The sequence below is a fragment of the Brachyhypopomus gauderio genome, unplaced genomic scaffold, assembly GCF_052324685.1.
Source record: "Brachyhypopomus gauderio isolate BG-103 unplaced genomic scaffold, BGAUD_0.2 sc49, whole genome shotgun sequence".
In the NCBI taxonomy this organism is placed as follows: Eukaryota; Metazoa; Chordata; class Actinopteri; order Gymnotiformes; family Hypopomidae; genus Brachyhypopomus; species Brachyhypopomus gauderio.
Window position 1 is genome coordinate 1,395,472 of NW_027506874.1, and position 13,565 is coordinate 1,409,036.

Below are 13,565 nucleotides of genomic sequence, written 5' to 3' on the forward strand. Positions count from 1 at the left end.
CTCACACCTGTCATCTCCAAGTGCTTTGAAAGACTAGTGCTCTCTCATTTGAAGTCCTGCCTCCCTATGTCACTTGACCCACACCAATTTGCTTATCGCCTCAACAGATCAACAGAGGATGCTATCTCTACTGCACTCTATACTGCCCTGTCACACCTGGACTGTCGCAACTCATACGTTAGAATGCTGTTCATAGACTTCAGTTCAGCATTTAACACTGTGAATCCTTCAAAGTTGATCTCCAAGCTCCTCCAACTTGGCATCAGCACATCTCTCTGCAACTGGATCAGGGACTTCCTGATTGGCAGACCTCAGTCCGTCAAGATAGGCGCGGCGTCCTCTTCCTCCATCACCCTGAACACTGGTGTGCCACAAGGCTGTGTGTTGAGCCCCCTTCTCTATTCCCTGTTCACCCATGACTGCATTCCCACTCACGGATGTAACTCCGTTATTAAGTTTGCAGATGATATCTCGGTAATAGGTCTGATCAGCGGTGATGATGAGACAGCCTATAGGGACGAGGTGCAGCGCCTGGCTGTATGGTGTGATGACAACAACCTGGTGCTTAACACGCAGAAAACCAAGGAGATCATCATTGACTTCAGGAAGCACAAAGACCAGACACACGCCCCCATCCTCATCTGTGGATCTGCAGTTGAAAGTGTATCGGATTTTAAGTTCCTTGATATCAACATCTCCGACGATCTCACCTGGTCTCTGAACACCTCCAGGATAGTGAAAAAGGCACAACAGCGTCTCTACTTCCTGCGAAGACTCAGGAAAGCTTTTCTTTGTCCAAGGATATTGGTGGACTTCTACCGTAGCACCATTGAGAGCGTACTGACAAACTGCATCTCCGTGTGGTACGGCAACTGCTCTGCATCAGACCGCAAAGCTCTCCAGCGGGTGGTTAAAACCGCCCAACGCATCACAGGCACTCAGCTACCCAGTATTGAGGACATCTACCATAAACGCTGCCTGAGCAGGGCTGGTAACATTATAAAGGACACTTCTCACCCCAATCACAATCTTTTCACACTCCTCCCATCCGGTAGGCGCTACAGGAGCCTCCGTACACGCACCAGCAGATTCAGGAAGAGCTTCTTCCCTGAAGCTGTGATACTGCTGAATTCCTCATAGAGACTTAACTGCACCTGCACTCTATGTACTTTACACACTGAACTTTCTTTTGCACTAATTTAATTTACCGGGCATACTGCAAATACTCCTACACTCATTTACATTCTCTTTTATACCCCCCCCCCCCCCCCCCCCCCCCCGAATATCATATATTATATTACACTATATGTTGTACTGTGTACACACTATATTTATCTCATCACATATATATATATATATATATATATATATATATATATATATATATATATATATATATATATATATATATATATATATATACATACATATTGCCACATATATTGTATCTACAGCATCCATGCTGCGCTTACTCTGCACTTTATGTATATAACACTGTTTTCCCTTTGCACTTCTGGTTGGATGCTAACTGCATTTCATTGGCTCTGTACTTGTACTCTGCATAATGACAATAAAGTTGAATCTAATCTAATCTAATCTAATCACACCATGTGTGGTGTCTTCATCCTCCCATCACACCATGTGTGGTGTCTTCATCCTCCCATCACACCATGTGTGGTGTCTTCATCCTCCCATCACACCATGTGTGGTGTCTTCATCCTCCCATCACACCATGTGTGGTGTCTGAGCCTTTCCCTCTTTTTTTGTCATGTGGTGTGAAAGTAATAATTAGGCCTAATTTAAAAAAAAGAAATGAATAGTCACAATAACATGAATGATAAATAATCTTTTTCATTTTGAGTATTTGATTGATTAAGTAAATTTTATACGTTACAACCGTCCCTGGCATGTGTTACAACCGTCCCTGTACCCAGGGACAGGTGTAACAGTGGAGTGACTGTATTTAAATCAATTTCGCAACCTGTACATATTTCATAAACCCACTTAAATACGTTGTTTCAGTAGTTGACACATTGAAGTTCATAATAGAGCAAATTGGCTATTCCAGTGTAAATGGTTTTTGATTTATTGGAAAAATCACAAAAAGTGTGATGTCCCTGGTCTCCCCTATCTCACCAACCGACCGCAGTACGTGAGGACACAGGGCTGTCAGTGTGACACTGTTGTCTGCAGCACGGGGGCTCCACAGGGAACAGTTCTTGCTCCCTTCTTGTTCACCCTCTACACTGCAGATTTACAGTACAGTTCTGCCAGCTGCCACCTGCAGAAGTTCTCTGATGACTCTGCTATCGTCGGTCTCATCAGTGATGGAGATGACGGGGAGTACAGAGGACTGACGCAGGACTTTGTGACATGGTACCAGGAGAACTGCCTGCAGATCAATGCAGGCAAAACTAAAGAACTGGTGGTGGATTTCCGCAGGACTAAACACTCTCATCCTGTGCCTGTAAACATCCAGGGCACAGACATTGAGATCGTGAGGTCCTATAAATACCTTGGTGTCCACCTTAACAACAAGCTGGACTGGACTGACAACACAGCTGCTCTCTACAGGAAGGGCCAGAGCAGACTGTATCTCCTAAGGATCAACCATATTTTATGGAGTGGTCTGCTGGGGTAGCAGCATCTCCACCGCTGACAGGAAGAGACTGGACAGGATCATAAGGAAGTCCAGCTCTGTCCTGGGGTGTCCTCTTGACCCAGTGGAGGTGGTGGGAGACAGGAGAATGAGGTCTAAGCTAAAACACATGCTGAAGAACCTGTCTCACCCCATGCACCACTCTCTGACCGCACTGAGCAGCTCCTTCAGTGCCCGGCTGCTGCACCCGTGGTGCGTGAAGGAGAGATACTGCAGGTCCTTCCTTCCACACACCGTCAGACTGTTCAACACGCACTGCACTCAATAATCTGTAGTTAATGTTTAACATTGATACCACATGAAGAACAATGTGCAATCAATACGGCAAATATGAAATATTCAGTACTTCTATGTGCAATATTAACCATGCATAAAATTATTATATTTTTCAATATCATATTTTGTAAACCAGTGTACATACATTTGTTTTGTTTTTAATTATTTATCTTATATATTGTTTATACTTTCTTTCTCTGTCCCTCTCTGCTGCTGTAATATTGCAAATTTCCCCGTTGTGGGATCAATAAAGGATTATCTTATTTTATCTTATAAATGCAAACCCCACACATAAGCGGCGTAACACCCTCACCATGAGCTCAGAGCTCTGGGGCCTCATGTACAAAGACTTGCATGGATTTCTTGCTGAAACCTGGCGTACGGACACATTCAGAAAATGGCGTAAGCAAAAAAAATCCGGATGTATCAAACTGTGCTTACGCTGGAATCCACGCACATTGGCAGAACATGGAATAGAGCGCACACGAGAGAGTGGCTGACTCCTCCTGTGGCACGCCCCCGTATAAATATGCAAATTCATTTAAATTTGCCCTGCACCAAAGGAGTTTCCTCCAGCCAGCGCCACCGGCTTTTCTGCTGCCCAATCGCCCTCTCCACGACTGACCGGGTGCGAGAATGGAGAGAATTGTATCTCCGCTCCCGGTCAGTCTGTGAATTACAAAGGGTCATCAGCTATGTCTTGAGCACATAGCCACAGTCTCCTAAGTAATTTACCAATTACCCATGTTTAAAATGAATTATTCTAAGTTGGAAATGTCAATCATGGGTTGATCCAGGCCACCGTGCCACTACATTAGTAAGGCACATTTTTGCATCACAGATTATTTGTACATATATGGAATGAAAGTGTGTAGGAGTGGTGAGATGTGTTCCTGTGTGTGATACAGGATCTGGTGTTCCTCCATAACACCATGGGGGCAACAAATGGTGGGTTACCTCAAGAGGTTCCCATAGCAATGAGATAAAACTGACCATTTGTATTTTAATTATATCAGTGTGTTTGTGTGGCATGTTTAGTCTCATTTTGCAGCTTGTTGTGTACTGGGTAAAGTTATGCTAACAGGATAAGAGTTCCATCACTCCCTGAGAAGGTTTGTAGACTTCACCCCAAAGGTGGCAGTCCTGTGTGGAAATTCACTCTGTATTCAAATGTCCTCGGTTGTCTTTACAAACAACCAGATCACCATTGGTTAACCTGGTTTTTGTGACTGCTGTCCCTTTGAGATACTGGAGGTTTGTGGGTGCAGGGTTCTTCTTTTCCTCTTCTTGGCTTCCTCTTTCTTCTTCCACATCCTCAGCCTGCACCGCTCAGTATCTGATCTATTTGAGAAGTGAGTTCTTTTAGATTCTTATCAACTATAATTTGGAGTCAGATATTATATTAAGTTTTGTGCACAACAATCCTTCTTCTGCACCTGTTTCCGTCCTGTACTCAAGCAGGTAGGTTAGTCAAGTATCATAACTAAAAACCCCTACACACAAGCAGGTAGGCAGTGTTGTATAAAGTATTCGAGACCCATACTTGAGTAAAAGTACAAGTACTCCATCAAAAAATTGACTTGAGAAGTTGAAGTGTTCTTTAAAAACATTTTTTGTACTTAAGCATTGCAAGTAGGTTATTCTAAAATTTATTACTCAAGTACTGAAAGTAAAAAGTACAAGTATTGTGTTTTGAATTAATTAAAGAAAGCCGTCAAAGTTTGATCAATTGTTTTTATATATCACTTACAAATAAAAGATGTCAAAGACCACAAATAGTTCTTTATGAGAACATCACCTCTCCTGCAGTGTGTGAGTGCAGTTTGGTTTGCTCCAAAGTGTTCTTTATGTACAAATAAGTAGCAACTTAAAAAACTGGGCTTAACACTTCGTACGCAAAAAATAGATAACCTATGTCCCGCTACGTCGTAGGTTTGAGGCACAAGTACAAGTTTGCCTTAATTTAGCTGAGAAAACGAGGTGTATTTCGTATGTAAAATCCATCCATCGGATTCTAAGGGTGAGCGTACTGCCCTGCGTTTACCCTCAATATATGCCCTTACCCTATAAAAACACTACACTATAAAAATGGGCACATGATTAGTCAGTATGAAGAGAGACACCGCTTACTGTTGCTAAAAACACAACTCAGCATGACATCGCCTTTATGATTGCCAGCTAATAAGTGAACACTGCAGCACGTCATGAACATAATTAGGTTCGTTAGCTAAGATATCTAACCTAACTAGCGCTTACCGACAGCTCAAGCTGGTGTGTCTTCTGTGCGTTATATTTATAACTTACATTGATGTGTTTCTTCAAGTTCGAAGGTGAATTTTTGAAGGCCAATATTTCACCCTCTTTAGGGAGGCAGAGATGGCACTTCATCCTATAGGAATTTACCTTCACTCCAGCAAACGCAAACACTGTCTCTAGTCACGACGTGTCAAGTGAACCTAGATTACGAAGCTCAAGTGTTGAGTGAAGGCAGCAGCAGAGTAAACGAGACGCGACCGGAGCATGCGCAGTTTTCTCATGAGACAGCCTGATCGCTTGACCCGGTGACAGCGCCAGCTAACACGTTTATAATTGTAACGAGTAACTATACAGCACGTAAAAAATATATCGGAGTAAAAGTATTAAACTGATGGAAAATATGTAGTGAAGTAAAAGTGGAAGTAGGAGAAAAAAAATAATACTCCAGTAAAGTACAGATACAGCATTTTAGTACTCAAGTACAGTAGTGAAGTAGTTCTACTTCGTTACTATACAACTCTGTATAAAAGCCTGTTACCTGGATCAGGTGTGTTGAGTGCAAGTGTGAAGTCAGATGATTGTAGTTATGACCCCAACCCTACACTTCACACCACAATGTAAAAGCCGTATATTTGTTTTAGTGTCATATGTATGTCAGCCTATAACACTGTTTTTAAGAAAGCCATTATTTCTTAATAATGGGGTTAACAGGTCCTAATCTCAGAGCAGGTGGAACATAATGGTTTGTAAGTTACAGACTGATGTGACAGGTTAGAGACATCAGCCCTTTTAACAGTAGATAAAAAGCTGATCAGATTTATGATCTACACAATTTAATATTTCAGAAAAGTATGATGTACAGAGATCACAGCAGCCTTGTTTCCAGTTCAGTGTTGGGAGAATGTGAGAAATGCTCCAGACACCTGCCAGTTCTTCTAATGAACCAGAGAGCACAGTGGATAACACAGATCTGGGTTTCACAGCAGAGACAGAAACGCTGACTTGGTGAGGTAAGTGACGTCAAGGAAGAGAAGCTAAATCAGTTTTGAAAGCCCTGCAGTTTTAGATAAGCAGAAAACAGACAAAAGGGGCAGATAGATTAAGAACCTCAGAGCTTTAGATTTAGAGTTAGAGGGAGAGGAGATGAGTGATCAGTAGTAGCAGTAGGCTACATACACCAGATGGTTAGGGACATGAAACTGTAAAACCAAAGTGCTTTACCAAGAACTGGTAGACAAATTAAAACATTAATAAAAAGAAAAATGTGATTAATAAAATGTAAGTCAGAGAGAGCTGCGTGTTAAACTAGGTGTACAGAGCACAAGGAGCCAAGGATAAACAAACCAGGAACAAACGTAACATTGTCCACAAAAGCAGGACAAGCGTCAGTCATAATGAGGGGCGTGTCAGGGGGCGGAGCAAGAACAGGAGGTGATGTGTCAGGTGCTAAGAAGCATGTGCAGCCAGTCAATTTTTAGTGTTGACCAGAGAAACGTTAGGCTTTTTTTAGTCTTTCAGGTTTTTAAATTCACTCAATGAATTCAATTAAATTAAAAGGTGCGTCTAACACACTGGGGTCGAGTCAGAAGTGTGAGTGAATCACAAGTGAAGGTGTTTTAATTAAAAGAAGGAAACAGATGGACAAACAAGAGATGCAAGATACAGCAAGAACAGATAAATGAATCAAAATTAGTCTGGTCTTATGACCGGAGGGTAGTGGGTTCGATTCCCAAGGCCATGGCTGAAGTGTCCTTGAACAAGGCACTTAACCCCAACTGCTACACTGGCACTGGGCCTGGGTACCACACCCCTCTAGTGATAACTAGTGTGCACTTTCCAACATAAACTGGAAATAACACACAGGTTACAATACAGACAAACATTAATCAGAAAGATCTCAATACTTACTAGCAATCAGATACCAAAAAAAACAACAAATACATTCAATAACCAGCACCAAACAAGACAAAGAAGAGGGTTTAAATACACTGGAATAACAAGAGAAACAACTCGAAGCAGGTGGGAATGATAATCAGGGGGCGGAGTTACAAATGGCATGGGCGTGGCAGGAGAAACACATGGGAAACAAAAACAGAATAAAGAATAAAACACTGATGTGAGTGACAGGTGGTTTCATCCCAAATCCAGCATGCAGACTGTGCACTAGTGAAGGGGGAATATGGGTGAATATCCAGGATGAATCAACCAAGATCCAAACACACTGAAGTGAGAACTTCACACCCGAGGATGGTAACAAGGAGGATCAGGAACCATGATGGGACAATAACCCTCTGCATGGCGTCTACCACCAGCCAATAGTGGAATTCAGTGTGGTCAAAAATACAGTCCAGGTCAAACCACAAAAATACAATCCAAGCAAAACCAGCCAGAGTCAAAATTACTGTAAGAAATAATCAGTAATGTTGAAAAGTTACAAAGTTACTTTCATTTTTGAAAGTTCAAATTATAGAAATCACAAATCACACTGCAAGTAAAATATAAAATAAGATATATTCTTATACTTTATATGTAGACACATGTAAAACACTAACTACTGAAATACTACTTAGCACTAAAAATTAAGATTCAATATGCACACTATATTTTCATACTTGTATTATCTTAGCAATCAGTACTATGACAATGTTCTTTACAATAGCCCAAACGAACCAAGATCAGAGTTTACTACAAACACCAGACGAATGCCATTACACTGTGTACTGATTACACATTAAGGTTAAAACAAACATATTGTTAACATATCGTGGATACATATGTAACATCTAACAACTAAGCACAATTCAAGCATGTTCAGTGCATGAATACTAGTCCAGTACTAACACTGGTATCAGCCTCCTGTGTTCAGATAGGAACAACCAAAGACCTTTTACGGTAGTAAAGTGGCCCAACGTCACCAGACTCCCTCCTGTCTGGCTGAACGGTGATTGTTGGAAAACTGAAATTCAACTTCTCAGCGTTTCTCCAGGATCCAGAGCTGCTGCATGTTCTGCTGTTAGAGACCAGAGCTCTGAGCTCACGGTGAGGGTGTTACGCTGCTTATGTGTGGGGTTTGGGTTTATGGACCTGACTGTAGATCTGACACGGGTCATCAGATCCTTCAGACCTGTGGAACACACAGAGAGGATTGTGTCACTAGCAGAGTGGAACAGATTTGTGTCATTTCTTTGGGAAATGTAATCAGCTGCAGCATTGTAAACATTTTAAATTATAGTAGGTGTAATGACATGATATGCTCACTGGGTGGCAGCAGTGTGACTGCCAAAGTTCATCTAACCACAAACTGAAGCGCCAATACGTCTGGAGCACAGAGACACTTCCTGTGTGGGGGTGCAGGTGAAATAAACGATGGTGTAAATGTCATCCTGGTTGTCTAGGAAGGCCACCTGCATGAGGTCAGAGGTCATGGTCAGATCTGAGATGTCAGATGTGTCATGCAGAGACAGAAATACTCAGGACAGAATGGGACATGAGATTTCAGGTGTTCTCTGCGTGAAGTGATGTAAAGCCTACCACCATAAAACCAGCCACTGTAAAGTCTGTCACTGCCTGTACAGCCCAGTAGAACCTCAGACCCAGTAAAGAAACCATTTGGGTCATTATGAAGCCTCACGTCTGTCCTGAGTTTCTCACTAAAACTCACATTCACACTGTTCTCCTCACATCTTCTCCTGGGAGCTGCAGCTTGACTTCTGTAAGAACAACACAGAAACATCAGCAGAAACATCTGACCCACGTAGTGGACCAGAGTTTATATATATGATAAATCTTATGAAGAAACCCCAGAGGGATAAATGTGTCTTGCACTTCTCACCTCATCCACAGGAGGGCAGCAACGAGTACCAGAAACAAACCCACAGTGACTCCAGCAGCTGTATACATCACAGTTGTGTTATCTGCAACAGTGAGAAGACTTTACACACACGAGTAAGACTTAACACACAGATGCAATCAGTCACAGAACTCAGTGAACTCAAATGCAACAGAACCAGAGAAGAGAGATCAAGACCACCTCAGTCTACATGCTGAGTGTCTCTAACCAGCGTAGGAACTCCGCCCAGCCCACACCGTACCTGATGTGAAGGGCCGTTCTGTTGAATTGGATGATCCAAAGCGATTCTTCACCCCACAGTAGAAAGGTCCAATTGTACTTGCATTTAAAGTTAAACTGATGCCATTTCCAATTGGTATGACATCACTTCCTGTCTTCCTGTACCAGGTGTAAGTGCTGTTGGGGTTGGAGTCACTGTAGCACAGCAGGGTGATCAAGTCCCCAGACACACGGTCAGTAACAGACGGGACTCTGGGAGGGTCTGAAGAGCAGAGAAAATCAACACGTCACTGAACATATTACACTCCCAACACAAGAGGATCTCACACAGCAAACTGCACCTACATAACACGTCCAGCAGGGCGGTGGTGGAGTTGTGCTGTCCTAGCTGGTTGTGAGCGGTGCAGTAGTAGAGTCCACTGTGCTGGGAGCTGATGTTGGTGATGCTGTAGTTCTGGCCTGTTCCCAGCAGTGTGTCTGCAGCTGCTCTCTGCTTAAACCAGGAGTAGTTGAGAACAGGAGGGTTTGCATCACTGCTGCAGGTCAGAGTCACTGAACCTCCCTCCACTCTCTCTCCAGAGGGAACCACCACTGTGCTGGTGTTTCTAGGGGAATCTGAACACAAACACGGTGTTAACTTTAAAAATAAACACAACCTCTAAACCTCTAGGGGAATCTGCTTGGGAGATTAATACAGTTTTCCATGTTATTGTTGTTAATGAGGTGCTTTAGTTACAGCTAACAAATAACACTAGTGGTTGATAATTATGAGTGGGTTGCGTGTGGGTTGTGTATGGGTTGCGTGTGGATTGCGTGTGGGTTGTGTGTGTTGTAAACTGCACTCACACACTGCAGGAGAGGTGATGTTCTCATGTCCTTCAACACCACAGCTGTATCTGTCTGCACATCTGTCTGCAGGTACAGAGCAGGAGACGGATGTGCAGTCAGACATTCTCTGTCCGTTCCTGAACCAGATATAGGTGGGGTTGTTGGACAGAACACAGGTGGAGCTACAGGTCAGGTTCTTTACACCACGTCTGTCTGACACTGTAACTGTTAGACCTGTGAGTGATTTTATTAACAATGTTTAGTATTATTTCATAAAACATTTTGATGATGAACTAAAATGTGTTATGTTATAATTACCTGTGACAGACAGAATGACTCCAGGTTCACCAGTGAATTTACCTGTAGGATCATCAGTGTAGAATCTGAACATATATGTGTGAGCGTCACTCTCGCTCAGGTGAGTGAGTGTCATACTACAGTTGTTCTGGGAGTTCTGTCTATACTGCACTCTCCCATAATACCCCTCTTCCTGTCTCACATCCACAGGCTCAGAACCAGGAGGCCAGTTAATGTGCCAGAATGACTTTGTCACCTTCTTATTATTAGGGAAAGTGAAGTTACTGTGTAAATCCAGTGATGAGCCAATCAGAGCACAGATAGTGGCAGAATAAGTGACACTCCAGCAGTTCTGATCTGAATCTTTAGAAACACCTGAAACAGAGAAAGTAAATGAAAACAAAACCAGAAACACCAAGAATATTAAACCACAACTCTGACATCAGCACCACCCAGCAAAGTGTCTCTGAACATGTTTACTATAAATAACCAGAATCAGTTTAAAGTGGGCGTCTCACAGACAGCAGGAGAACGGAGTTCCTCATGTCCTCTTATAGCACAGGAGTAGCTGCCTGCATTCCAACTACTGTCATACACATCCAGGACAAGTGTGTTGTGGTTGGATACAGGCTGTCCATTCCTGAACCAGATGTAGGTGGGGTTGTTGGACAGATCACAGGTGGAGTATCTGACACTGTAACCGTTAGACCTGTGAGTGATTTTATTAACAATGTTTAGTATTGTTTCATAAAACATTTTGATGCTAAACCAAAATGTTTTATGTTAAGAACAATTACCTGTGACAGACAGAGTGACTCCAGGTTCATCAGTGTATTTAACTGTAGAATTATCAGTGTAGAATCTGAACTTATATGTGTGAGCGTCACTCTCTCTCAGGTGAGTGAGTGTCATACGACAGGTGTTCTGGGAGTTGTGTCTATACTGCACTCTCCCATAATACCCCTCTTCCTGTCTCACATCCACAGGTTCAGTACCAGACCAGTTAATGTACCAGAATGACTGTCACTGTGAGTCCTGCAGGGTATTTGTAGGAGCAGGAGAGCTGAACAGACGATCCTTTGAGAACACACACACGTTCATGAGTGTAAGTTACACCCCACATGTCTTCACCCAGCACACCTGGAACACACACAGTCTCAGTCAGCACAAAATTACAATTATGATGGTAATATTGAAACATGACTGAAAAAAATTGGTGTCTAATTGGTGAAGAAACCAGAGACTCTTCTCATGTGTGTAACACGTTCTCTGTGAATCTACAGGTGAAAATGAAGATTCTTTATACAGGGTGTGCGTCTCTAAGATTTGCATCTCCTGACCAAATATGGTTTGTGTTCCCTCTTTTCACCTGACACTCTCATGTAATATGACTGGTCCAGATAACATCAGATTGCACAAGAATACATAACTTGATTGGTTACAAAATACATCACCAGAACCAAACACAAAGTTGTGAGTTACATACATATACATCCTGTACACCAGAATACAGTACAGGGTGATCCACTCTCTCCTTTCATCAGTACTGACTTCCCTGTTTACTACATGATTATTCTGTATATTATATTCACATTTGTCAGGAATGTCACCTGATTGCGCCTCGTACAGCTGTTTCCTATCACCACGCCCACATTCCTAGCGTATTTAATCACTCTCGTCCCACTTCCTAGACGCAAAGTATTGCCAACTATGTTCACTACTGAGCGTTATATTCTGGCTGTTCTCATTCTGTGTACCGACCTCTGCTTGTTCCCTAGACCTCCTCTCCTGCCTGATCCATGGATACCTCCTGGACTCTGCTTATCCCCTACGACCTCGGACTGGATCGACTACCGCAACACAGTGACACGAGCTATCACCCACACCATTCAAAATAAAACATTGAGCTTTTGCACCAAGATCCCTCTTTGTGTCTTTCATACATTACAACATTACATTACTGCAATCTTGTTTACTGTTTTAATATTGTATTTAATATTTTATATCAGTTCTCAATCATTGAACTGTGCACATCTATCACATTCTGGATCAGAGCAGCCACTAACCAGGAACAAGAACAGACTGTACTGAACACTAAAGACACCAGAGAAGATTATAATAATTGTTAATTATAATAATAATAGGCCAGGAGAGCCGTTATGGTCTGGTAGCACCACGAGCCCCTCGCCGTACAGAAGTCACATCACCTGTTCAGATCATTACTCAGGGGATCTGGAGCAGTGTGAGGGGTTTGTGGTGCAGTGTGAAATATACTTTGCTTACCAGCCAGTGTTGCCACATCCGGCTCAGGTAGCGTTTATGATCTCGCTGCTGACCTGAAGAGCCCGGCCCTGGTGGACCATCTTGTACTCAACCTCCTCACCTCTCCTACAGAACTACACTGTGTTTGTTGCAGAGTTTAAGGAGGTCTTCAACCACCCTGGTCAGGGCTGAGTATGTGGCCAGTCGCTGCTGCAGCTTAAACAAGGTTCGTGTAGCACCACAGAGTGCACCATGGACTTTCACACTATGGTGGCGTGTACATGGTAGAATGACACGGCCCTTATCAACGCATTTATTTATTATGGACTCAGAGCCGAACTTTCAGCTGAACTGTCATGTAAGCAGGACATGAACGCGGTGCCCTGCCACGCCCACTTCCTACGCCGTGTAGTGAGACCACTCTGCTAGGTGAAGAAAACGCCACAAGCGGCAGCGATCCAATGCAGATCGGTGGTGCCCGTCCGCCTGTTCCATCATCTCCCCCGCGGAGGGAGAGGGGGAGGGGCCACGTAAGTGCTGAACCAGCACAGCATCTGTTCACAATACCAGCAACATGTTTCACATGGTGGCCACTCCCTCTCTGTCTCTGCTCTAGTGGACTCAGGCGCCCCCGGCAACATGATGAATGAGGAGCGGGTGGAGGAGCGGGTGGAGGAGCTGGTGGAGGAGTTGGGCATGTGGCTTATTCCCCTGAGCTCATTGAGACGGATCACAGTACTATACCTGTGGTGGACCTGTGGGCTCTGGTCTGGTCACACACCGCTGCCCCCACACAACCTTCACTGTTGTGTAGCACTCTGAGCTCATAACATTCAACATTCTACCGAACATGTGTTACGCCATCACCCTGGACCTTCCCTGGCTCAAAACACACAACCCACACACGTCATGGGACAG

At 43.4% G+C, this 13,565-nt stretch overlaps 1 pseudogene; it reads right to left on the reverse strand.

Annotated features, from left to right (window-relative positions):
* Positions 1–8,154: 8,154 nt before the first annotated feature.
* Positions 8,155–13,288, reverse strand: LOC143487662 (uncharacterized; annotated as a pseudogene).
* Between the last annotated feature and the right edge of the window lie 277 nt (positions 13,289–13,565).